Source organism: Sciurus vulgaris (assembly GCF_902686455.1).
Source record: "Sciurus vulgaris genome assembly, chromosome: 15".
Classification (NCBI taxonomy): domain Eukaryota; kingdom Metazoa; phylum Chordata; class Mammalia; order Rodentia; family Sciuridae; genus Sciurus; species Sciurus vulgaris.
In genome coordinates, this window is record NC_136476.1 from 29,425,097 (window position 1) to 29,451,936 (window position 26,840).

The 26,840-nt window shown below is 33.5% G+C and overlaps 1 long non-coding RNA gene and 1 pseudogene across 2 annotated transcripts in view; one reads left to right on the plus strand and one right to left on the minus strand.

Moving 5' to 3' along the window:
• The window catches only part of LOC306645379, a 1,014,773-nt gene that overhangs the window by 657,925 nt on the left and 330,008 nt on the right, over window positions 1–26,840 (minus strand). The gene's annotated exons all lie outside the window — the stretch shown is intronic.
• On the plus strand, window positions 24,974–26,386 carry LOC306644666 (high mobility group protein B3-like; annotated as a pseudogene). The gene has a single exon. The product of its transcript is annotated as a high mobility group protein B3-like (transcript).

Genomic DNA, 26,840 nt, shown 5'->3' on the forward strand with positions numbered 1-26,840 from the left:
GTTTCATCTTCAGTGTCAAGAAAAATTTTAATGTTGCAAGAAACTATGAAATAGTAACAAAAATTTACTATTTACCCACTATTACTTAGAGTTCCTGAATCCATAAGTATGTATTTATTGTATGAATACATTGTATAATATCTTTCTATCAGGACTAAGGGATTGTTGCCTCCTGGTGCATATAAACAGATGCATTTTAAAGAATTAAGAATATATGTAATTTGTTTTAACCAACTGTTTCTCTGAATTTTACAAGGCAATATACAGTACTGAATTACTAGGCCAGTGTTCATGACTAACAAACACTTGTTTTTCTTTATCTCACTTCCCACCTGCTGTATTAGTATAAGCAATTTCTAAAGCCAGTATTGAGCAGTAGGACCATAAATGCTTTATAATACCTTGATCTCTAAACATTCTTTGTATAATTATTAAAGTTGGAAAAATCATGTAATAAACAATTAGAGAGCTAACCACACTGTTTTTCAACATACAGGACTTGTTACTTTTAGCAGAGACAGAAAATTGTGGGAAAAAAAGAGTACCAGATAAACTTTCAGGTTACAGAAGTGTAAATTACCCATTATCACAATGCATGAAACCACAGCTTGCAAAATTATGTAGTTTTCATTTAATACTGGAACTGAATGTTTTGAGAATTAAATAGATGAGACTACATTTGTATAAAATTATTTTTAATTCAGACTTTTTCTTCTCATCTGTGACAACTTTTTCTGCTATGAAAAGATCATATTTCACACAGCAATAGTCTTATATAAAGCTATTTGCTATACTTGCTTGTTATATTCATCATTTTTGTATTATGAAGATGGAGTACCATAAATCTATGAGAAATAGAAAATTAATAGAAAATACACAGCTGTATGTAAAACTAAACAAATAGGAAAATATTTTTGGTCAACTTTACCTCAGTTATCTGAACATTTTTATTAGTATTCTGCGTGTTTATCATGTGTCTTTTCAGTTCCAACAAATCTATCAAGCAATTTTAATACAATGAAATGACACCTAAGCATCTTAGAATTTAGAATGCATTTTCATTTCAGGATCACATATCACCCTTGCCAAAATGGCATTAATATTCTAAACTTATGTTGTACTAACTCAAGGCACAGAAACCATAGCTGATTTGCCAAAGAGCTCATGGAAGCAAGTACAAACAAGAGTTCAAAAAATAAAAATCAAATGACTTCACCTTTTTTAATAGAAGTTGTTCTACAGAACACAAAAATAGGTGGTAATTTTGTGTTCTAAAATGACAAGCAGTTTAGGAAAGGAAAAAGAAATAAGGAAAGAAAGACAGGGCACTTACTTCATTCATTGGGTTTTTATTCACTAATACTTCGGGTGGTCACAGGAGAGGTTAAGATGGGGTTTTGTCTGTTTGGTGGAGGCCAGGATGGTAGAATAGGAAAAGAATGTGTCAGTGTTGTGCATAAAGCCAGAGAAAAAAGAACCAAAGACAGAGAATGACAGTAAAAAAAGATTTAAGGCAGAAAAATAGCTAATTTTCTTTATTTTCCCATTCTTCCTTTATATTATTCCTGTTTTAAGATTACTGTGTTCCTTCTGCTTTGTTCTGATTTCTTCTTTTCTTCTGTCTTTTCCAACTGGTGTCTCTCCATAAACTATTTTTCCTTCTCCTCCTATTCTACCCTGTTCTTTCATTCTTCCTCCTCCTCCTTTTTTTTCTCCTCTTATTTTTAATTCCTTTGTTCTTTGCAGACTCAGGCATTCAGCTAAAACTAGATTAAAAATTAAAACCACCTAGTGTCCATTCTTAAACTAAATCATGGTTACTACAGTATTTAATGCACTTTGTTTCATTAAAACAAATAATAAAAACTCTAGATAATACAAAAACAAATTATAATTCATTTGTACTAATAATCAACTTTTATGTAGAAACATTGAAAATTCTGGGAAAGTCTATATGCAAAATATAGACAACTTATTGTATACATACTGGTATTTAAAAAAATTTTTTTAGTCATAGATGTATACAATATCTTTACTTATTTACTTTTTATGTGGTGTGGTGGATCAATCCCAGTGCCTCACGTGTGCTAGGCAAGTGCTTTACCACTGAGCTACAATCCCAGCCCCCATACTAGTCTTAATTACACAAAATATTTAGTGATATAGGCTTTCCAATGGCTTTGTATAGGCCAGAAACTTATTGGAGAATTCTATTAGCATAAGGGACTTGATAAGATTGATTTGGAAATTAGAGGTTAAATCATATCTTCTGAAATTAAATAACAATAAATGGGGAACATTCTCATATACTGGTAAGTCTGTAAACTTGCTTTCATTGTGAATAAAACCACTCAAAGTATCAATTATAAATAATCATACAACTCCCTATTTATTGAGTGCTTACATTGCACAAAGCACTATCTATATTACCCCATTTACAACAAATATTCAAGGTTGATATTACAGATGTACATTATATTCAAGTAAAGTTTATAAAAGGTTCACAAATTTATATGGATGTGAGAGTTAGATTATACTTTCATAACCATGTCTAATTCCAGAACTCACCATTATCTGTTTATAAATAAGAGAAAATATGAACTTAAATTCAATGGGGCAGTATTTATCTAAATTATCATATGATATTCTCTAACTTAACAATAATAGAAAAATCAAAATTCTGGACAGCCATTCCACTTGTGACATTTTAAAATCTAAAGCCATGTAATTATTTTTACATGGCATTGATAGTTTCCTTTTATAGAATAATACACTTTATATAACATCAATAGTTACATAAAATAAGTTTCTTTTTACAAAATAATGTACATCTATTCTATAACACCAAGTTTCAAAAGTGTGCCTTATATTTTATATTTTTATACTTAAACCAAAAGTGAGCCTTATATAAAGTATATCTATGTATTTAAACTTAGTACAAACTTCATTTACATAATCAGTATAATGAGTTGACATTTTTAAGAAATCTTTTTAAAAAAAGAATAGTATCTATATGTCATAGTTGTCATTGTTATAAATTCTAAAGGTATTAATAAATCAAAATAAACTATTCGTGTCTGAAGTACTGAATACATGATTTGTTTTCTTAGTTTAATACATGTAGTCTTCTCAAGCATGATAAAGGAGGTGATATTAATTAGCAGCACATTTCTAATGAGTATCTTAGTCACATGAAATTATGACAAATTAGCTTGTGTTTCTGATGCAAAAGCATAGTTGGTGACACAGAAGTAAAGAAATGGCACTGCTTTTCTTGACTAGGGAATGGAACCAGAGAAGACAGTGTCCCCATGGTCAGAGACTACTGGTAGCGTGCTTCTTTGGTTGGTTGCTTTGAGAACTGATTCAACCCCTTGCTTTTCCTTTCTGCAAATCTAACTGGACATGAAAATCTTGTGTGTGTGTGTGTGTGTGTGTGTGTGTGTGTGTGTCTGTGGGGGCATGAAATAGTCTAAGAGTACATCATCCATACCATTAATTACCACATTCAAAGAATATATCCATTCATGGCAAGAACTTTCCTTAAGCATATATATGAATCCAAAAAAACAATGACAAAAAATGCCCTTTCTCCTTCAAGAGCTAATATTCATGACTTTCAATTAATGTAACACATGAAAATGAGTTAGAATAGATTGGAAGAAGGATGTCTATTCAATAATATAGATCTGGCTAATTTAGTCAATGGAAGCAAATAAGAAATGGGGCATTGGGAAGAGTACCTATTTTATTGTATGCCAAAATATATGCTTGATATTTTGTTTGTGTCTTATTTAATTATTACTGAAATTTAAGTTGTGCTTAATTTCCATTCAAGACCTGCTCCATAATTTGTAAGTTCCAGTGTAAAATGAAAATGTATGACTCCAGCTGGGGTGGGGAAATCAATATCCTCTTTCTAGTGTGCTGCCACCTCAATTCATGGTGGACAGATGACTCCAAAGAGGTTGCAATCTCCTCTTGGGATATACTCAGTGCCTGGACAAGGGTGAGCAAGAGGACTTTACCAAGCTACCTGTGGACTAGATTCCAGCTCAGGGATAGGAAGCTCAAAGCCTTGCCCTTCTCTGAAATACCATGTGGCATGTGCCCAAGTTTTCCCAGCTCTGTGCCTATGTATAAAAACATAAGGAGACCAGAAAGCGACTGTGAAACTGAGGTTTCTTTCCAACTGCATTCCCAGGTAAGGTGGCTGCAGTCACAGGGCAAGGGTCAGAGAAGGGCAAGCTGAGGAAAGGGGAGGCTGAGAGCAGGGGAGGGTGAGGATGGGGAAGCAACAGAGAAATCATCCCAAATCACAGAGAACTGAGAAAATTCAGGAGGTATAAAAGTTCATGATGGAAGCTCCAAGTGCTCAGTACATGATCCCTTTCTCTCAAACACTTCACTGATTAAACATAAATGCAAAACCAATTTACAAACTTCAAGATGACAACCAAGGAGCAATAAACCCCAAATGGTAAGCATAGAGCTCTGTGTGACCAGACTGTCCACATGCCCACAAAGTCAGCCCTGTTCCCATGTTGCAGATGAACAAGTTGTTCAAAGTTCCATTTGTCAGCATGAAATCAAACTCATGTCTGTGTGTGATGCGTTTAAAGGTGAACTTGGGTCTTTTTCTATTTATTGCCTAATTACCACCTATAAAAAAATAAGGGAAAATTTCTTACAGAATGTTACTAACTTTTCGACTATTTGGGGTAAATATTTTAAAAATTAAATTAAGATACATATATATATATATATCTATATAAACACATATATATGTATAGAATATAAATAATGCAAACTCATTGGGGAAGCCTGATGAAATATAAATATACTTAGCTAGCCTATCAAAACAATTGTCTCAATGGAAAATAGTCAATTAAAATATTTATGCATGTTTTTATATGTTAGCAGGCTCAGTACTGGCAGCTACATGAGAGATTTTACAGGAAAAATTATAAAATGCAAGTGAATATTTCAGTTTGTCCAAAAGATCTCCCATCATATCTATAGATATTTTTCTTATGGAAATCATTGATTCAGATATGTTTACTATTACTATCATCTATGGTCTAGTGTGACTTGAAAAGATGTACAATTGCATGTCAAGAACCACTCTATAAAAAAAATGCTATGAGAAGTAGAGAGATAGCTTCTACAAAGCCACTGAAATAATGAAAGATCGAGAATGATGCTGGATCAAAAATATACTGTAAGGGATTCACAAATACTCAAACAAATGATCAGATTTTCCTCCAACAATCATAGTAGAAATAATTTAAATAAGTTCCATCACCTATTTCAACTTACAACACATACAAAGCTAATTTTTTCCCTAATAAATTTTCAAATGTCCTATATGATCCCTCTATATGATGCTATTCAAGTTGTGGCTCAAAAAATCACATTCTTTACTCACATTGCCTAACTACCCGTTTTCACATACAGATCAGCTGAAGGGACCCTCTTCCATGTTGCATTGTTCTGTATATTTCATTTACCTTAGTACCTTAGGCTGTGATTGTTCATAATCCTCTGTCTTATTCCTGACTCTCAGAAACTTCATGGAAAAGATGGATCAATGTTTCCTGTTTGTTTGTTCACATGTTTCTGAATCATCTGTCTTTAACAGTATGTTTGATGAAAAACAATCATTTAATATTGAATAAATGAATGAATGAATGAGAGGATAAGCCTATGTTTCTGCTTGAGGCCAGAATTAACATTTGCTTTCCTCAGCCCTGCCTAAATGAGGATTGGCAGACATTTCCCCACATATCCTCACATTTTCACAGTCCATGAATTATGAAAACCTTCCCAGGCATTCAGAAAGGTCTATAAATTCTCTATTCATGTTGATAGAAAGACCTAGAGGTTAAAGTAAAAATTCCTGTTGTAACATAGGTAGTTATTTACTATACTTTCAAACTTACTAGGGTTTAATGAGCTTTAGATTGCCTCAAAAATCTCACTACAGAAAACATGTTTAAGACATTTTTAAAAATAGAGAAAAAGTCACAGTTTCTAGGTTAAGTTGCTTTCAGTTTGGAATATGTGTCATTGACAAGGAAGAAAAGCGAACTGTGCATCTTTGGACATTTATCAAATATTTTCTCTCATAAGCAGATGCAAGACCAAAATAAGGAAAAATGTATATGGAGGAAACCCGTGAAAATAGAAGGAATATTAGTGGATTAGATAGAGAGAAAAAGGTAAGGGAGGAGGGATAGAAAAGATAGGATTGGTGGAATGGAATTTACCAAATGATGCTACATACATATAGGAACATGCCACAGTGAAATTTCACTTTTAGGAATATTGATGCAGCACCATTTTTTTTAATTATAGATAAATAGAAGGAAGTCCAGTAGAGTAGAGGAAGGGGAGTTCAGGGAGGGAAAAAGTAAGTACTGGGGAATGAAGTTGAGCAAATTAGATTCCACGTATCTATGATTAGGGTCAAAATGAATTCCAATATTATATACAACTATAAAGCACTAATAAAAACAAAAAAATGAGAGTTTTCAACATTTTGTTCCATATCACAACAGAAAAATTTATCTATTCCTGAATCATTTTATTTAGTTACAGAAATATGAATCTCAAATTAATTAATAAAATAATTTTGAGGAGATACAAGTAGTTAAATGATAGCAAGTTTTGTATGGTGCTACTTATACTAACATAAAAATATTTGTCTATCCTCTAATTTTTTTGGTAATTATACAATGTTTATTTCTCTTCTCTGAAATTGGAATATGTACTATAAGATTTATCATTTGTAGGCCATTTTAATGATATTTACCGATGTTTTACTTACAATGTGTGGCAATTTGTTTTTAGAAGAGAATTCTTTTAAATTACACAGTTTTGGCAATAGCATATACTTTTGCTTTTAGCTTTTTGTTTTGTGATTCTGACTGTATATTTATTTTGAAAAATGAATAGTAAAATAAAATTTACTAGTAAAATATATCCTGTTTGTGAAATTAAGAAAAGATGGCATTTATCAATGTTAATATAAAGAAATATAAAATGCATACTTTAATATTGAAGCTAAAAAGAAAGAATCTATTGTTGAAGAACTGCTCTTGTGCCCAACATTAAGCCTCAAGGAAGCTTTCCTGAGAGTACGTGAATATTTTGTTTTCACGGTTTAAGTCAAATTAGGGAAGACACATTTAAGATTGAGAAGGTATGTTCCCATATCCACAAGATATATGTATATATTAAATAATGAGTGTTAGCTAGTCTTCAAGTTAATATTTTTATCTGGTTAACAGTGGTCATTAATCTATTAGTTATCATAAATTTGAACAATTACAACTTATTTTAACCATGAAACATTTGTTAGATAGAAAGTAATATTTCAGACATAAGAAAATCCATTATTGCTACCCCAAGAGGAAAGTAAATTTCACAATCTTCAAAATACTTATAAAGGTAGAATTTTTTTCTGCCCTATAATCAATTCTGTTTTTTTGATAAAAAGGGTACTTAAAATAAGAAAATCAGATAAAACTATATAATGTTTTATATATATATATTTTATATATATTGATTTGTGTATTACATGTTACATTAAATGAAATTAATATGATTTATTTCTCTTATATATTTTATATATCACACACATATATAAAACTTTATCCTCACTTATTAATATTTAAAGTTAAAATGGTATATACCAGGCATGGTGGCACACACCAGTAATCCCAACAGCTCAGGAGGCTGATTTAGGAGGATTCCAAGTTCAAAGACAGCCTCAGCAATGGAGGGCACTAAGAAGCTCAGTGAGATCCCATCTCTAAATAAAATACCAAATAGGGCTGGGGATGTGGCTCAGTGATTGAGTCCCCTGAGTTCAATTCCCCGTATCAAAAAGCAAAAAACAAAACAAAAAACAAAAACAACAAAAAAAGAACAACAACAAAAAAAACAGCATTATGTTGACTTCAGAATATTTTCAAAGTGTAATTATAAAATAATGTCTATTGAAGGAATATAAACACACTAAAACAGGTGTTGATGGAATTCTTCAGTGGTTGACATTTGAGAAGGATGCAGAACAAAGTTTGAAATTTTGTACATACATGAGATCAGCACCAAATAGTTTCAAGCAATGATTGTGATATCAGAAAAAGAGAGAAAGCATGCTAATTGTACTTCTTGGGCTAAAATACTATTTATTTAACTTACTGGTGTACATTTTTTATTTGCCCATTGGTGATAAACCATCATATGTATTTTTAATACATTTCAATCTTCAGTTTCTGTTCTTGATAATAATGTTGTCCATCGATAAATTGATAGTAAGAATAGACAGTGTGATCAGCTACTGATGACTGTTTTTGGCTGTCTCCACACTACTATGTGATAAGGTCTCAGTATTACCCAGGCCTACCAGGCTGGACATTTTAATGGCTGTATGGAGACCTATAGGTATTAAGGTTTGACATGCTCCTCAATTTCCATATGCTGAAGTACTAACTTCCACTATCTTAGAATGTGAACTTATTTGCAAATAGTTATTGCAGACATAATAAGTTAAGGTGAAGTCCTATAGGAGCCCAATCAAATACGTCAGTTCTTCTTGAAAAGGGAAATTCAGGCTCAAGAATGCATATACAGAGAAAGCCACATGCAGAGGGAGACAGAGATCAGAGTGATACCACAGAACTTGAGGTACACCAAAGATTACCAGCAAACCTATAGAAGTAGGAGAACAGGGTGAAACTAATTTCTCATTCACAAAGGAACCAATCCTACCAATAAGTTTATTTTGGACTTTGAGACTCTGAAACTGTGAGACAGTACATTTGTTTCCCATCATTCGATTTCTGGTACATTGCTATGGTAGATCCAATAGATTAACACAACATGGAACTTTGAGAACATCCTGATGGTTGCCCTTTCAACCCAAAATATTCATGGGTGTGAGTGTATATTTGTGTGTGTGTACATACACATTGTGTGTTTGTACATGTGCATGTATGCATATGTGTGTGTGTGTGTATATATAGTTGTTATGTGTGTGTCTGAATGCCTAGGCAGGTAGGTAAGTAGAAAGACAGAGAGAGAGAGAGAGAGAGAGAGAGAGAGAGAGAGAGAGAGAGAGAGAGAGAGAGAGAGAGAGAGAGATCTCAGAACCCTATTTGTATTTCCTTAGGCCTTAATGTTTATATCTAATTTTCTTCTTCCTAAGATGTCCTAAACACTGACTGAAGCTAGGCTATTTCAGCTCAAAATCCATATTAATGTTTTGTTGTTGCTCTTTAAAGTTTCTTCAATGTCTTATGTTTATTTCTATTTTTTTAGGTTGATGAATAGAACATGAAAACATTTTTAATAAATGCACCAAAATAGGTGAAAGCTTTCAGCTCTTTACAATTGACCCTTATTTGGGTCAGTCGTTGAAAGAACATGGTCTAGCTCATAGTGATTGTAGTATTTAAAACTCATTTTATATCATGGTAGATTATTACAGATCTTATCTGATTAGGGTTCCTCTCCATCTCTAGGATAACTGTGAAGGGGGTTTGGTGTTCCTGGTTATATACCTTAGAAATCACTCTCAGGGCTGGACTTAAGAAGACAGAACATGCTACCTGAGATGTAGTGCTTCAAAAGCTGGGTCTGAAAATTCCCAGTGAACATGATAGATAAATCATAAACTGGAAGTGTCAGTTGATTCTGCCATGACTTTTAGATGTCTTAAAACAGGTGTGCCCTGGAAATAAGTAGTTCCATGTATGATGAAGAAGGAAAATAAAACATTGAGATAGAAGGCCAAAAGGAAAGGAAGGAGAGATCAGAGAATGGAAAGTGTCTAATGACAAATGGACAAAGAAAACCTGTGAGGGCAAAAAAAAAAAAATAGAGAGAAGAAGTAGGTTTCATAGGAAGGTATAACAAAATAGAGGTTTAGGAAGACAGAGAAAGAAAAGAATTGTAATTCCGTTTTTAAAAATAGTCAAGCTAAGAGTAAGAGGATACCCTGTTATCATTCTTATTTTAAGTCTCCAGGAATTATTGTAGAATTTCTGCTGATATAAGTGGTGAGTTCCTGGAGAGCAGAATGTTTGGAGTAGGGTGAGGAAGTCAAGAGTGCACACATCTGTATGCCTGTGTGTTTCTCTCTGTATCCTCAGCACTTAGGCAAATTGTCTATTGACCAGCAAGTGTTTCATAAATGGTTCCTAAACAAATGATCTTTGGTTAGTCACTCAGGGATATTAAATTTGACCTAATCGTTCAAAAAAAAAATGTTCTTAATGAGATAACAGGAACAAAGCACCAATCTGGAAATTATGTTCTGTTCTAGAGCATTAGTAAAAGATGAATAGGACAGTGGAGGTTAGATGAAATGAAATGTCTTTCTAGATGTTTCCCACATCTCTCTTAGTTCCTTGAAAATAGACCTCTTGGGATACCTAAGGCAAGTCTGGCACTTGAGTGAAGAAGCCATACAACCAAGCATCACTTTTACTAAATTGCATTTTCTTACATTCAGGCCCTATTGGTTTGCAAAATCTGCCTCAAGCAGATGGTGTTTTGCAAAGATAATAAAGATAGATGTTCACATCTCCTGAGTCTTGTAATTAACTTAATAATTAGGTGAAGAAGCCAGGTGCAGTGGCACACATCTGTAATCTCAGTGGCTCAGGAGGCAGAAGCAGGAGGATCTCAAGTTCAAAGCCAGCCTCAGCAATTTAACAAAGCCCTAAGCAACTCAGCAAGACACCATCTCTAAATACAATATAAAAAAAGACGAGATATGATTCAGTGGTTAAGCGCTCATGGGTTCAATCCATGGTACCCAAACAAACAAACCTAGGAGAGTAGGAAAGAGAGAGAGAGAGAGAGAGAGAGAGAGAGAGAGAGAGAGAGAGAGAGAGAGAGAGAGAGAGAGAGAGAGAGAGAGAAAAGGATGAGTAAAGTCCTTCCGTTTTCCCTCCTTATAAGTTCCATTATCATAACCTGTATCTCTTTTATTTCAGTTTTCATTATTCTCAGAAGAGTACAAGAAGTTGATAGGCAATGAGAGTAGTCTATATCTGCTTAGAAAGAAATTCAACTCACACAAAACAGGGCCAAACTTTTCCATTAATTCTTACGTCTCAAATGCTGCAGGTTTAATTTGAATTGAAAGAATATTAATCGAAATAAAAATTTTAAACATTCCATCTGCCTCCCTACCATTTCAGCCATTAAAAGATTTAAAAACCAACCAACCAACCAACCAACAAACAACACCTCAGTAGTACTTAATCAAATGCAAACAAAACAGTCATCCAAAATATGTCAAGGTCCCTACAAACTACTCTAGTATGTATGAAACCGGTTGTTTTTAGTCAAATTCATTGATGGTGCAGTGTATTAAATTACTGGAAGTCTTCCAAAATTCTGGAAAGCAAAGCACATAGAAAATGAATACTGTGGCTACTGTTGGTGTATTCATTTGCATATCAATGCTGAGAATTCTGTTGGTTTCATAGAAATGATAGTGATTGAGGTCTAAGAAGGAAAGTGAAGTGTTTAGATACACACAAGGGTCACCAGAATTCTCTCTGCTTGCATGCCAAAATTTCAAATGATTTTTTCAGTAGGATAAGCTAGGTCCTTCATTGTTTTGTGTCCTCTGAAGCAGTATTATGGAAGCCCAAACAGAACTAAAGAGGCGGATGTTTTGAATTTTATCCTTTTTTTCCATATAAAATAATTCTCTGCCAAAATTTCAAAGTCTAACAGCTTGAGCTCTCTTTCTCTTTTCCTTTTTGGTTTCAGTTCTTTTTTTTTTTTTTTAAATCAAATTAAATAAAATATGAACATTTTTGTTCATCAAAGCCAAGTTATGAGCAATAGTTTACCAAGGAATGGACAGGCTTTTTTTTTTTTCTCATTGTATTTTATTTGCCAGTAAAAATTATGCTACCCATAAAATCTATAGTTCATGATACAGACATTACTAGTTCTGTCATAAAGGACATTGGGAAACCTTAAGATAATTTTTCCGGAGGATGACATTTTCAGTTTAAGAATCAGAGCAACCAAAACAATATCTAGACTATTTTTAAATATCTGAAAAACTTTTAAAAAACCGCTAATTTGACCAATCTATAGTATTGAAAGTGAATGGCTCTAGAAAGAAGTCTCAGGGACAAATCAGATGTTTAATCTTTATCTAGAAACTCTGAAGCAATACTTATGTGCGCTCTTCTAATTCCTTTTCTCTTAATAATCATCTGGAATGTAAGCGACATGAGGGCAGACCCAAGGTCTTCCTTACTGCTGTGTCTGCCGGGTCTCAAGTAGTGCCTGCATCATTGTGAACAAAGGAATGGAAACCTATGTGGAGAGTTGCTCACCTCTGTGCAACCACAGCATCACTGAAACTCATAGGACTCCCCATGCGTCCCTTTAACTTTCATCCACTCTCCCAGGATGCATTACACTTTGTCAACTGTTCCTCATCCTGCCACTTCCATGAACAAAGCGACACTGACAAATCCCCAGATGAAATTATCATTTGTCCCACCCTGAATGGAGTCTTCTGTAAGTGAATACATTTTCCTTTATCACTCTTCAATACTCTTAACATTCACTTTAACTTTAGAGGCTACCTCTGGGCCTCTCACTTGTGCTGACCTCATTTCTCCCTCACTGAAGCCCCTTCTCTCTGGTGCTCAAGGTCTCATTTCCTCTTCCTTAGGCCAGAATTAATATAATTCTTAATTATTCAACTAGTCTCCAACTCTGTGCTCTTCCATTTCTTTCTATATCATAAGAAAGGATATTCAGGGTTTTTCTTTATATATATTTAATTGGCTCACATGCTCTTCACTTCCAAGCTCTCAAATAGCACACAAATTTCTACTGTATTCCTTATTATGTTATCTAAGTCCTCATCTCAAGCTTGCAGTATATCTCCATCTGTTTTAAGCACTTACTTCTATTTTTAATGAGCCTCATTCTTTGATATTCTCCAGACACAGAGTGCTAGGCTTTCTTCCCTCCTTCACTCTGCTTATACCCTTTGTTCTTCCTGAAAATCTTTTTGTACCCTAATACCTCTCAAAGTGCAATTAACTCTCACATGGGGTGGTGGCACACATCTGTAATCCCAGGAACTCAGAAGGCTGAGGCAGGAGGATTCCCAAGTTCAAAGCAGCCTCTGAAACTTAACAAGGCCCTGAATAATTTAGTGACACCCTGTGTCAAAATAAAAAATAAAAGGACTGGGGATGTGGCTCAGTGGTAAAGCACCCCTGGGTTCAATCCCCAGTACTCAAAAATAAAAAATAAAAATAAAATTAAAAAATATTATAAATATCATTACATTCAAGGATAAGTGTCTTTGGTTCAAATGATACTTCGACCAAAAAGCAACTCAGAAGGTGCAAATCAGCTTTCTCTTTTCTTGGTAGTCTCACAGTGTACATCTTCCCCTAAAACTATTTTATATTCTGTCTCACATTAGTGTATATATTTCATATTGTAGGTTTTGAGGACATCTGATAATTTCATATACCCCAACTGTTCCTCTTCCTGTATAGACTTGCTTATATTAGGGATTGACTAGTAATTAATAAATCAATCTAACAATTTATCTTTCACAATTGACCAAATGTTATTTATAGGTGTTAAATTGTTCAATTAATGCATTATTCAATTATATACTTTCATTTTGTATTTGGATGTTCAGTATTAATATCAGTAAATATAGAAGGGCTTTTGCTGCTTAAAAATATTAGGCATTAAAACATTGATGAGAGTGATTTTACTATTTTCTCTGTGCCAATGGATAGGTAATAATTAGTATTATTCAATTTTGTTGATATAATCATTGGTAGTGCAGCAAAAAACAATATAGATGGCAAGATGATTCACTATTGGGATGAAAGTATTCTAGAAACTCAAGACACCATTCCTTGTAGAATTATAAAATATCATCAGTGGAATTGGCATTCATTAGAAATTGGGGAAAGACAGTGTTAATATTTAGTTTAGACCAGTGGATCTCAGAATTTAGCATGTTTTGTATCACTTGTCTTGAAAGGTGGTTAGCCTACAGATTCCTGTGTCTCACCCTCAGGGTGAATCAGACACCTCAGGGTGTCTGATTCAGCAGGTCTAGAGTTGCCACCAATATTTGCATTTTTAATGAATTTCCTGTTGATGTTGATGGAGGTGGTCCACGTACTTCACTCTGATTATCACTCATTTAGATTTAGCAAAAAGGATGGTAGAAGTTATTATAATTCTGGGTGTGTGTGTTAAGATTGCTAAGGCTTACTGAACCTAGGAGATAAAGGAACATCTAATGACCAAGCCGAAGAAGAACATTTCAAACACCCCCACCCCCATTATTGTCAGGTGCATTCAACTTCTACCTGCACCAACATATGAAGTCTAGAAGATAGTGTACAACTAAAAACAAAACAAAGCAAAACAAAAAACCAAGAGAGCATAATCATAGATGCTACATAATTCTCTAATCCTTTTCTAACTTGCCTATTATTGCATTTCCAAGTGCAGCTCCAAGATACAGAAGGTTCTCTCAATAAATATTTACGAATGTAAGAATGAATATTTGCTGAATTATTTGATAACAATAATCATAACAATAAATAGAAACCCATTGAAAGTATGTACCTTTATTTTAAAATGCTTAAGAACAAGCAAATCTCTTGAGGAAAAACATATGGAGTTGTAATTTCATGTGGCTGGAGTTTCCGACAATTCTGTTGCAGTACGTATTTTATTAGTGGAATACCAAATGGTAACTTAAATTATTTTGGGCAACATCTGGCTATGCATGTCTTTACTAGTGACAATACATGTTTCCATTGAGAAAGGTATTAATTCTAAAAATATATGAAGATTCCCCTCTTACTCTTTATCTTACATAACCACTTTTAAACACTGAGAGATCTCATCTGAGAGAGGTGGCATCATCCCAGAGGCTTGGGAGGCTAAGGCAGGAATATCACAAGTTCAAAGCCAGCTTCAGCAAAAGTGAGGTACTAAGCAACTCAGTGAGATCCTGTCTCTAAATAAAATAGAAATAGGGCTGGTAATGTGGCTCATGATGGAATGCCCCTGAGTTTAATCCCTGGTACCCAGAAAAAGCAAAACAAAACAAAACGAAAAAACAAAACCTTGGTGGATAGATAAACTCTGTACCAATGAAATGCAAACCTTTAAATGTTGTTAATTAGTAGTTGTTCGGAACATGTTGGCTATTGATTCAAAATATTTAGCCATTGTTTAAACTTTAAAAAATAAATAATAATCTTCTATTTTACTTCTTAGATTAGGATGTGGTGCAGCAGAGAATTAAGTTAATACTAATTGTTTATTTTATAGCAATTTGAGTTAAACTGAAATATATTTTAATTATCACAACAGAATTAAACAGAATTCTCTATTTTGTTTAAGCAATGAGGATGTATTACTTCAATAATAAAAGTTTAAATATCGCACAAGTTAATTTTATTAATTGCAAATTATTAATGACACATTACACTTTAGTGCATTTTATTTTTCTTATTCAGTCTCTGAATTTCTGTAACTTTAGTTTAACAGTAGACATAAAAGACAAGGTTAAGTACAGTGTGAAATCACAAAGGTGAGCCAAAATGTACTAGGACCTCTTACAAACCATCATCACTGTGCTTCATTGACTTAGAAAATTTTCTATGTTGTATATCTGAAAGCTTTGGTACAGTAAAGAGTACGGCTTGCTGTTCATGTAGAAAGTGGTGGAACCAGGAATGTTATGACACTCCATTTGACCATTAACTAGCACAAATTGTGAAAGAATCTAAAATTAAAAGGCACTTGGTAATATCACTTAAACCAATTTCTGAACTCCTGCAGGAGGACACATTCCAATATTCATGAGCTCTTAGAGCTTCATAACATGTCTTACATGTGAGAAAGTCAATTGTCATTAAACTCTTATCCACTGGTGATTGTGCTGTACACACTATATAAGAACAAAAACATCCTATGCTTAAGCAATGAATGAACTACTAATCTTGAAATTTTAATGTGAATATAATCCAAAATGAAGTCACTTAAAAGATAAATTGGTTAATCCTCCTTTAAGTGTACATCTTTTCTGTGTAAGACCGACACCCTTTTGTGCAGTCCAGACCATCAGAGCCTATATTTGTCTTCAAACATGGCGGGTCCAGTGTCTATCTTACCCAGAACTTCATAAGGACAGCTGTGATGTAATGAGTTTCTACCAGAACAGTTAACTTTTATAAAAATGAGACCTTTTCAAAATGCTGCATCCTGTTTCAGGTCCTAACCATTGCTTATTTGGGAAATAGATATACTTACACTTTACAAAGAATTGAAGAAAACTAAGCCTTTGCCAAGGTCATTTTGAGAGATTGAATCAGCTCAGGTTAGATGCAGATTTAATGAAACAAATTCAGCTTGACTTTATTCTAGTTCTTGGTCTCTCTTTGGTGCTTGTGAAGTCATTCAGATCAGGGAAAGATTCTGGCTCACTAAGAATGGAAAGGGTCTTTATTGTCAGAGGTAGTCTTAAAATGACTTCTGATAGGAACATTTGGAAAATAATCATCCACTTCTTTCCATCAATTCCATATGATCCCAAGGATTAGTTCAACAAATGGATGTAATCTTCATACTTGACTACCACAGTTTTCTTAATTGAATTTTCCCAAAATATTATATTTGTAGTCTATTAGGTTTCCATTAGAATTTCACTTTGAAAAATACCCACAACATACATTAGGATGTTATATTCACTACATGGTAGACTTCTTTGCAAACTCTAGCATTAAAAAGTTTAGGCATTGAGGATACACTATTGCCACATAATTTTACATTAGAATATTGAATGATCCAGTAACTATGTGTAAGGTTTTTGATATTTAAATGCAATTTTTTGTTTAAATCTGAATTCTCATGCTTAACAGATAATCAACTATTAAGCCATAGAAAATAAAAGGTGACAGTATAAATCTGCTATAAGAAAACATGAAGGAATCTTAGTAACCTTGAGTTCAGCAGTAGTTTCTTAAATAAGATGAAAAAATCATGAACTATTAAATAATTATCCTTTATTTAAAATTTAAACAATTAAATTTTCAGTAAAACATTGAAAAATCTATTACCATGCTCTAAACTCAAATGTAGCATCAAACTAATTTAATACTGCCTTTTTGTAATAAACCTTTATGTTTCTATTAAAATATTTCATAATATATATTTTTGGTTAGGATATTGTTCAATCCAATAACTATGTATAATATTTTAAAAACTTAAATGTTAACTAACAAATGAGTAGACCATTCAACATTGAAAACTTAACTCTTGAGTGTGTTCACTGATTAATATGTAGAGTACAGAGGATTTTCAGGGCCATGAAAATATGGACATATGTCATTATATATTTGTCCAAACCCATAGATTATATTATGCTAAGAGTGAGCCCTAATGGAGTTTGGACAATCACGGTGTGTCAAGGGATATTAATCAGTCACAACAATGTATCACTTTGGTGGGGGACATTGAAAATGGGGGATCAGGGCATGGGAGGGGCTAATGGGTTTAGGGGAAATCTCTGTACCATCCTCTCATTGCTGTGAACCTAAAACTGCTGCAAAAATAGTCTTAAGCAATCTTTATAAACTTACAACTGCAGACTGCTGCTTACCATTTTTATTTTTAATGTAATATTATTCTTCTGATGGGCTAATATCTTTATTCTTGATGCTATTTGTGCTTCCCTCAAGGTCAGTAGTTCTTCATTTATCCTACAGAGGAAGTTCCTGAGAGTGTGACTGAAAAATCTTAAAGGATACACACCATTGGGGAAAGAGGAGACTTTAGACAGTTTATTTGGCAACCCTAATTATGTGGTTAGAAATTTAAAAATGCCTCCTAATTAAGATTCTTTACTACTTAAGGGAAACGTGACATGAACAAAACTCCTCCAAAGTTTTAATTCCCTTAAGTTCTGACATGCACACTACTGACTTCTCTGCTTTCTTTGTCCCTCCTCATCCTATGGCTGCAGATCTGTTTGGCATCTCATCTTCCCCTGACAAGAAACATGTTAAATTTTAAAAAGATCCAGAGGAGAGCCAGGGGACATCATATTTCCATAGGGGATATGGGGAGATGCATGCCAGACCAGATTCTTAGAAGCAAATGTGCATCTATTACAAAGACTTCTCTGTGGACAAAATCTTATCTTAGAAGGGATATATCAACAAGCTTATAAGGCACCATATATTTTTTAAAGAAACTTTTCTTTAAAAATTACATCATATGTTTCCAACATTGTTGCCTATTAATTGTTACAAAGGTACCAAGTATCCCTTGCTGTACCTTTTTGTATTTTAAGTATGGGATCTGATTCAAATAACAACAGTTAATTAATCAGTTCTGTATTACTTCATATGAGAGATAGAATTGTTTTAATATTAGCTATCCACAGCATGTAGGTTTCCTTACATTTATAAAAACTCACCAGGATCCCCCCAAAAGGGAAATTCATTCAGCTTCATGGGATTAATATATACATATAAAAATCACATCTAAAAATAGTAGATAACAACATACAGCAATCAGTTTTATATCTAGAAATACTCTGCTTCAAACTGAATTTGTTAATTGTTCAGCTATTCAACTTATATTAGAGGTTCTAGCTACTATAAGGAAAAGATAAATGGACTTAAAAAATCTACAAGAAAGCTACTAAATCTAAGTGAAAAGAAAGGCTTCATGATATATAATCAATATATAAAAATCAATTTTATTTCTGTGTACTAGCAATGATCAAAAATTGTTGTGAGACAATGAAATTAAATAATAAAAAATAAAAAATTAACTGTGTAAGTACTATACATTGACAACTGTATAATATTCCTTAAAAATTAAAAGAAAACCAAAATAAAGGGAGAGAGATACTACTTGTTCAATAGTGGGAATGTTGATGAATAATAAAAATGTCTATTTTTACAAAGTTTAGCCATAGCTTTGCTGTAATTTCAATTTTTTAATACAAATCAACAAACCATTTCTGGAGTTTATGTAGCAATGCAAAGCATACAGAATTTCACAAACAATTTTGAAAAAAGATGAACTAAGTTAAAGACTTACACTGCCTGGTTTAAATATGTTAAAATATCTCAAGCAAACAGTGTGATATTGCTAGAAAGACAGACATATTAATTAATGAAAGAGAAGAAAAAATAAACACATATGGTCTATTGTTTCCAACAAAGGCATTTCAACAGCAAAAAATCATTCTTTTCAACAAATGATGCTGAAACTATTAGATATATACATGTAAAATAAAAAAGTCTCAATGTTTAGTTAATACCATATACAAAATTAATTTACCACAAATTCACATAAACATAAGAATACAAATTATATTTTGTGTTAAAATATGGCAAAAATGAGTAGTTCCATATAAAATATTTTACTATTTAAATCTTAATCTTGTTTCAGACTGAATGCTAGTGTCTTAAATGTACAACATCAATTACTAATCCCTAAGAAATAAAAGCCAATGCTATAAATCATCTAGAAGAAAATGTAGAAGTATTCTTAAGTGACCTTAAGTGTGTTAATAGTTTCTTTAAAAAGATGCAAAAATCATGAACTATAAAATTAGACATACTCAAAAGTAAACTTTTTCAAAATCAAAAGTTTTTGCTCATGAAGACATAAATTAGGAGAGGGTATTTTAAAACATATATAACAAAGTCTCTGAATCTTATAATTTGACATGAATACAAATACCTGAGTGGAAAAACAATGAACGAAGGATTTGAACAGGCACTTCTCTCAAGAAGATACATGGATTACCTATAAACTAGTTATATGGTACTCAGATAATTAGTTATTAAAAAATGCAAAATAATATCATGTTTGTGCTACCATTTAACACCTCGAACATTTGATAAAATTAAGACAAATGACTGTTCCAAATGCTAATGAGGATACAGAGGACCTGGAAGGCTCAGACAGTATCAGAGGTAAAGTAAAATAGTGCAGCCCGTTTGGAAAATATTTTACAATTTCATAAAAACTTAAATGCCTCTATCATATGACCCAAACATTCCATTCCTTGACATTTACCCAAGAATATGAAAGAATATATACATGCAAAGTTTTACAATTATTTGTTTACACAATTTTGATTGTAATAGCCTACAATTGACAATAACAGAATCCTTCAAAATCAACAAACAACAGTAACATGTTCATACAAAGGACTACTACTCCACAACAAAAAGTAACAAACTCTTGAGAAACACATGTATCACAAATAATGATGATGATTGAAAGAAACCATATAGAAATATAGCGCAGACTGCACAATTTCATTTACATAACATTCTGGGAAACTAATAATTTTGTCGACGATTAAAGACCATGATCTCTGAAAAAAGAAAACCTGAAAATATATGACTGTATAAGAAGAGTATAATCAACTAATAGCGAACATTTGCTCTACCATTAGCTTTCACATTTCATTTTTTTTGAACCACATAAGCAGTTGCTGTGGAATTAGGACAATGGAAAGATTCATTTTTATTGTCTGCCTTTTTAAGTTAACTGAAATTTTGCTTGTCATTTTTAAAATTTCTTTAAGCTCTCATATAAAGTCATCTAAGCAAGTTATTGTAGGTTCAAATGCTCAAGGTTTTTTTTTAGGCATAAGGAGAGATTAGAGCAATGCCAAACTGGTTTTAGATAATTTTGTGTATAATCAATCAATTTTCACAAAGGATTTGGATATAGTACTGTGACTCACATCACTTAAATCTCTAGAGCAACACAGCCTCTCACAAAGGTTTGACAATTTTTCAACTTTATGATGGTGCGAAAGCAACATGTATTCAGTAGAAACCATACTCAGAATTTTTAATCTTGATCTTTTCCTGGACTAACAATTTGGGTTATGATACCCTCCTGTGATGCTGGACAGCAGCAGGAAGCTATGATTTCCAGACATCTGTGCAATCAGAAAGGCGAAAAGCAATATTCTATGGTGCACTGTGCTGGTAAGCTATGCTGTTCAGTAAGTTAAGTGCATTCAGTGCATTTTCAACACAACAGGTATATCAGGACATGTTCCTATTGCAAGTTGAGGAGGTTCAGTATTCACTTATTCATGCAACAGAAATATACAAGTCCCTACCATGGGCCAGGCACTCCACTCCATTCGAGATCAATGATATAGTGATAAGTGTTGCTTTACTTGAATGTTAGAAGCAGTCATTGAATCCAAGATTATCTTTACATTTCTGAATATGAAGTGATGCTTCTCTAGTGCTATAGGGCATCTATTGGCTTGAGGACTTACTCAATTTGAAAGACTAACTCTAGGAATTGGATGGAATGATGGAATTTTTAACACTAACAGCTCTCAGGTAATGGAGGAAATTGTATAATTTACCTCTAACTGAGTCAATGGCTTTATATTTTACAACCTTGCTACTTCTCTCTAGATGTGATCATGAGAGTTGACATTATATTTTTCTAGCCAAAAATAATAGCCAGAGAATTAAAATGGTATCATGTCTATGCTGGAGTTGAGGGAAAGAGGAAGAGAGAGAGAGAGAGCAATATGGAGAGAGGGAGGGAGAGAGAGAAAGAGAGAGAGAGAGAGAGAGAGAGAGAGAGAGAGAGAGAGAGAGAGTTTTAAAGAAATGGTTCTGTATCAAAAATGTAAAGTTTAAAAGTCAATACAAATTTCTGGTTCCATAACTCTCTCTAAACCAGGACTTCCATTTTCACAGCCTGAAGCAATCTAGTCTCCACTGCTCCTTTGCACTTTAAGAAGTTTTGCAGAATACCCATCAAAAATCCAAGGAAACTTGCCCTTGGGGAAGTAGTTATTTAAAGGGAAGCTTCTTTAATGTCTTGCTTATTTCTTTCAGTACTTTCTGCTTTAAGGATAATAGTTTCCTTTGATTATGAAAACTGAATGGTTTTCACATTTACATTTGGTCTTGTTTAAGCATTTGGCCACAGCTAAAATGGCTAGTACTTTTGAGATGGGATTAATTTTCTCTGTTCTCTGTAAAGTCCACAATTTATAATGTTGCCATGATTTCTTTTAAAAATTCTAAAAGATCCCAAATATTTCTATTGTCAATATGGTTATAATAATATATATCCTCTCATTTATGGATATATACATAGTAATCACAGTAACTGCAAACATAAAACCAATGACACTCTTGCCCCAACCTCTAATTCTTGGTCTTATTTTTCCAGTCATATTTACCAGTCACCTTCCCTTTGAGCACTTACTCTCCCAAACCTAGACTTGGTACAGATAAGCTTGTTTTATTTCCATAATGAATCATATTTTTTCTTTCCTTGAATCATATCTTTGTACCAAATTGCTAAACACTGGGCAAATTTACTTTCCTAGAGTTTGTTCATCTCCAAATCAGGATAATTATGCTCTTTCACACTTTTGAGAAGATTGAATGAGACAATATATGTAAAATGCATAGGCTAAGACTGGCATATAGAAGTCCCTCAATCATTGTTAACTAGTAATTACTTTTTTTTCCCCCCGCATTGTAGCAATCTACAGTGAAATCTACAGTGCAGTCTATTTCTTTAGTCTTCATCTCTTGGGCCCAAAACAATGCTCTGCACATGAAGGATGGCTGACAAATGTCTGTTAGATACAGGATGCTGGATGCATCTTTGCAAACGTGGTGATGTGTGTCCCATGTGAATACACCTGTGCACTTTCCTACAGTTTGAAGATAAGGGCATAAAAGATCTGAGTTTATAGTCTATATTTCTCTGTTTATTTCAAAGTTGGTTATTAAATGAAATAGGAACAAAAATTTCTCTTGAATTCTAGATACATATAGGAAATCAACTCACCACAAGATAAAATTAATGTACCAAACTAGTTGAAATCATAAAGCTCTTGTTGAAAACTTAATGGACCATATGGAAAAGGTCAGATGAAGAGACCAAAGTACAAACAATGTTTAAAACAAGGATAAAACTCTGCTTGCTGCTTCTTCAACTGAACAATAAGGTTGCAGTGTATGACCTTCTTATCAGGCTCTCCTTTGATAAACACCCTGTATTCTAGCTGATTTTATATTGTGTCTAAACCCAAAGCATGAATTTTTGAACTACAGACATAAATCTGCTTGATAGCTTTTCACACAATTTATTTCGATTATTTGGATATAAAGAAGCACGTCTCATCCTCCATTTATTAATAATTAAAATAAAAATAAAACAATTTAATGAAAGCATTTTAAAACATTATCACTGAACCCCTGATTGACCAAATAGAAGCTACACCTATAATTACAACATAATTTAAAGTTTGATGTTTCTGTATTGTTAACAAACCTGTTACCTTAAGAATAGTGAAAAATAATACAGCATACCATCATTGCTCACCTGAGAAAACATGTAGATTCGGTTATATTTTGATCCGATTTTTTTCTTAGAATAAAGTAATCAGATATTGTAGAGGTGAATATATGTTCCTTTACAAAAGGATAACCTAAGGTTATAAGGTAAGGCTATATAGCACATATGTGATTGAATAATCAAAATAATCAATAATTAGGAATATTTAAAACATTATATCACTTATGAATTCCCAAATACAATTATAATAGCATTTTCAGTAAAACAATTGCTTACCCTGGGCTTAGGTGATCTTTCAATTAATACGCAATTAATGTACCTTACTATATGCAAACTGTGCTAGGTGATCCCATGAATATTACATTATAAACACTGGTGCAGTTGGCCTTTTCCTTCCATTACAAAATATAAACCTTGATAGAAAAAGGAGTTGTAGAAAGAGCAAAAGGAAAACTTTTGGAGAATGTCATATATTATAGGACCCAGTACTCATCACCTTCTTCATGAGATAGAACCAAACCAACCACACAGCACTCACTCTTCAAGGTGATGACTGTGGTAAAATGCTGCACTTCAATTGTAAACAGAGACTTGGAAAAACACCCAGACTCTGGCTAGTGGAATAGAGAGTGATACAGAGTACCCTAGTGCCAATCTCATGGCCATTCTGCAAAAGATGAGGATAGAGTTGAAGGAAAGATGGATGGAAACAGAGAGAACAACTAATGTATAACTAAGCAACATAAGGTACAGTATGAACAGGGAATGGACCTGGGATCCCCATGACACACCAGCCCTGGGGAAGTTCTCCCCACTTCCCAGCATACAATCACGATAGTAATGGGAGCCATCTTGAGAAGGTCTTGAGTGTGTTTGATGCACTGTGAGTCAAAGGTCTCTGCATTTGCCAGTCTCTGGGAACCCACAGCAAATATTCAGACACTGAATCAACAGGCCTTGACAGCTACTTTGTCTCTGGGGAAGGTTATCAAAGCAAAACTGCTGATAACTCTATTTGGTGGAAAACCAGTTATTAATGCACATTAATGATATGAGTTAATAATTTTAATTAAAAAATACTGGCAAAATAAAAGAAAAATTCCTATGTTTTAAGGAGTCATGTGTTTCCTAATTGTATATGGTTAGTATAAATTTGTTAGGTGTATGAATAAATGAGTGAATAATGACACAAATGAATAAAAACATGAAAGAAGATACAGTCTTCTACAAGAGACATTTAAATTGTGGTGTGTGCACGTGTATGTATGTAGGGGGAAGAGGGTTAGTGAATGAGGCATGAATATTGTCCAAGTAGGTAAGACAGTTTTAAAAATGCAAAGTTAAGTAAATTCAAATAAGGGGGAGATGACATCAGACTGGAAAATAAATATAAAAAAAATTCAAGAATGAGATGGCATATGAGATATTCTGAAGAATTAAATTTTGACATAAGCTATTTCAGTGATAGAACATTATCCAAAAGAATGCACTGAACATTAAAGAAATGTGCATAAAACTTCCTGTTTTATGTTTCTTTTTGTTTTCCTGAGCATATATTTTACTGCTTCTGCTTTCTAAACCTCTAATAATTATGTAGTTCACAATAGGGGCCAAATGAATAACCTAAGTTTAAAATGCAGTTATGCAAAGTACTAGGTATGTGAGCTTCAAAAATTTGTTTAATTTTTTGAGACTAGTGAACAATACAGTCAGCTTGGCTAAAGGTGACCCCAAGAAACAAAAGGGCAAGATGTCTGCTTATGCCTTCTTTGTGCAGACTTGCAGAGAAGAACATAAGAAGAAAAATCCAGAAGTCCCTGTCAACTTTGCAGAACTTTCCAAGAAGTGCTCAGAGAGGTGGAAGACAATGTCTGGGAAAAAGCAATCTAAATCTGATGAAATGGTACAGGCAGATAAAGTACACTGTGACTGGGAAATGAAGGGTTATGGATCAGCTAAGGGAAGCAAGAAGAAAAAGAATCCTAATACCCCCAAAGACCACTGTCTGTATTCTTCCTGTTCTGTTTAGAATTCCACCCCAAGATCAAGTCCACAAATCTTGGTATCTCCATTGGAGATGTGGCAAAAAATCTGGGCAAGATGTGGAATAACTTAAGTGACAGTGAAAAGTAGGCAGACATCACTAAGGCTGCAAAGCTGAAGGAGAAATATGAGAAGGATGTTGCTGACTATAAGTCTAAAGGAAAGTTTGATGGCGCAAAGGGTCCTGCTAAAGTTGCCTGGAAAAAGGTGGATGAGGAAGATGAAGAAGAGGAGGAGGAAAAAGAAGAGGAGGATTATAAATAAAAAACTGTTTATCCGTCTCCTAGTGAATACCTTAGAGTAAGGGAGTGCTGTGATTGGTACATCTCATTTGAGATGTGTCTGTTTCTCTCATTAGGTTCAATTACAGAATTTGATCACGATCATCTTGTAGTCTCCCAAAGGGCTCTAGAAATTGTCAGTGGTTTACAAGAAGTGGCCCTGGGTGTCCAGAGCACCCTGAAACTGTATCAAAGTTGTACATATTTCCAAATATTTTTAAAATGAAAAGGTACTCTCATGCTCTCCCACTCTGTGCACTTTACTGTTGGTGTGACAACGCATTTTTTAATTTGGCATTTTTAAAAAAAATTGTTAGGTGGTGTAAACTATATGGTCATTGCCTAGAAATTCTCAGTTATAAACTGTACATATCTATAGTCTGTAAAAAGAACAAAACAACCAAGAAAAACTCTTGATGCTCCTTGATGGCATTGAGGCTGTGGGGGAAGATGTCTTTTGGAGCCATAGCTCAGGGCATGCACTGTGAGGCTGACCTGTTGATACTGTGGTGGGCATCTATTTAGCTTCGGGTGGTCTTGTTTTTGTACATAGTGATATAGCATTCTGCTGCCTTTCTTAGTTGCAGAAAAATGGGGGTCAACTGGCATGAGAGGTGCTTGAATTTCTTTTTAGTTAAGTGCTGTAGATTTTAAAATTTGTTTTCAAACAACTGTAGAACTCTTCATTGTCAGCAAAGAGCCACTGCATCAATGAAAGCTCAAGAAGCTTCTGTACTTAAATACAATTTGCAACATTGTTATTTTTATGTTTGAATGCTAAAATGTTTTTGAAGTTAAAAAAAAAAACAGTATTACATTTTAAAAAATTACTTAATTTTTTAAAGCACAAATCCCATTATCTATAAAATGGAATATTAATACTTAATTCACTTGGTTGCTTTAATAATTATTTGAAAGACCCCAGAACAATGACAAACATGAACTGAGCCCTCAAAAAAGTATAGTTTTCCTTTTTTTCTTCTTCCTTATCATCATTATCATCATATTTAACAATCTCTCTCCTCTAAGAAGCTGTTTATCCGTGTTCTGCAGAAGACAAATCCATTTTACAACATAGTC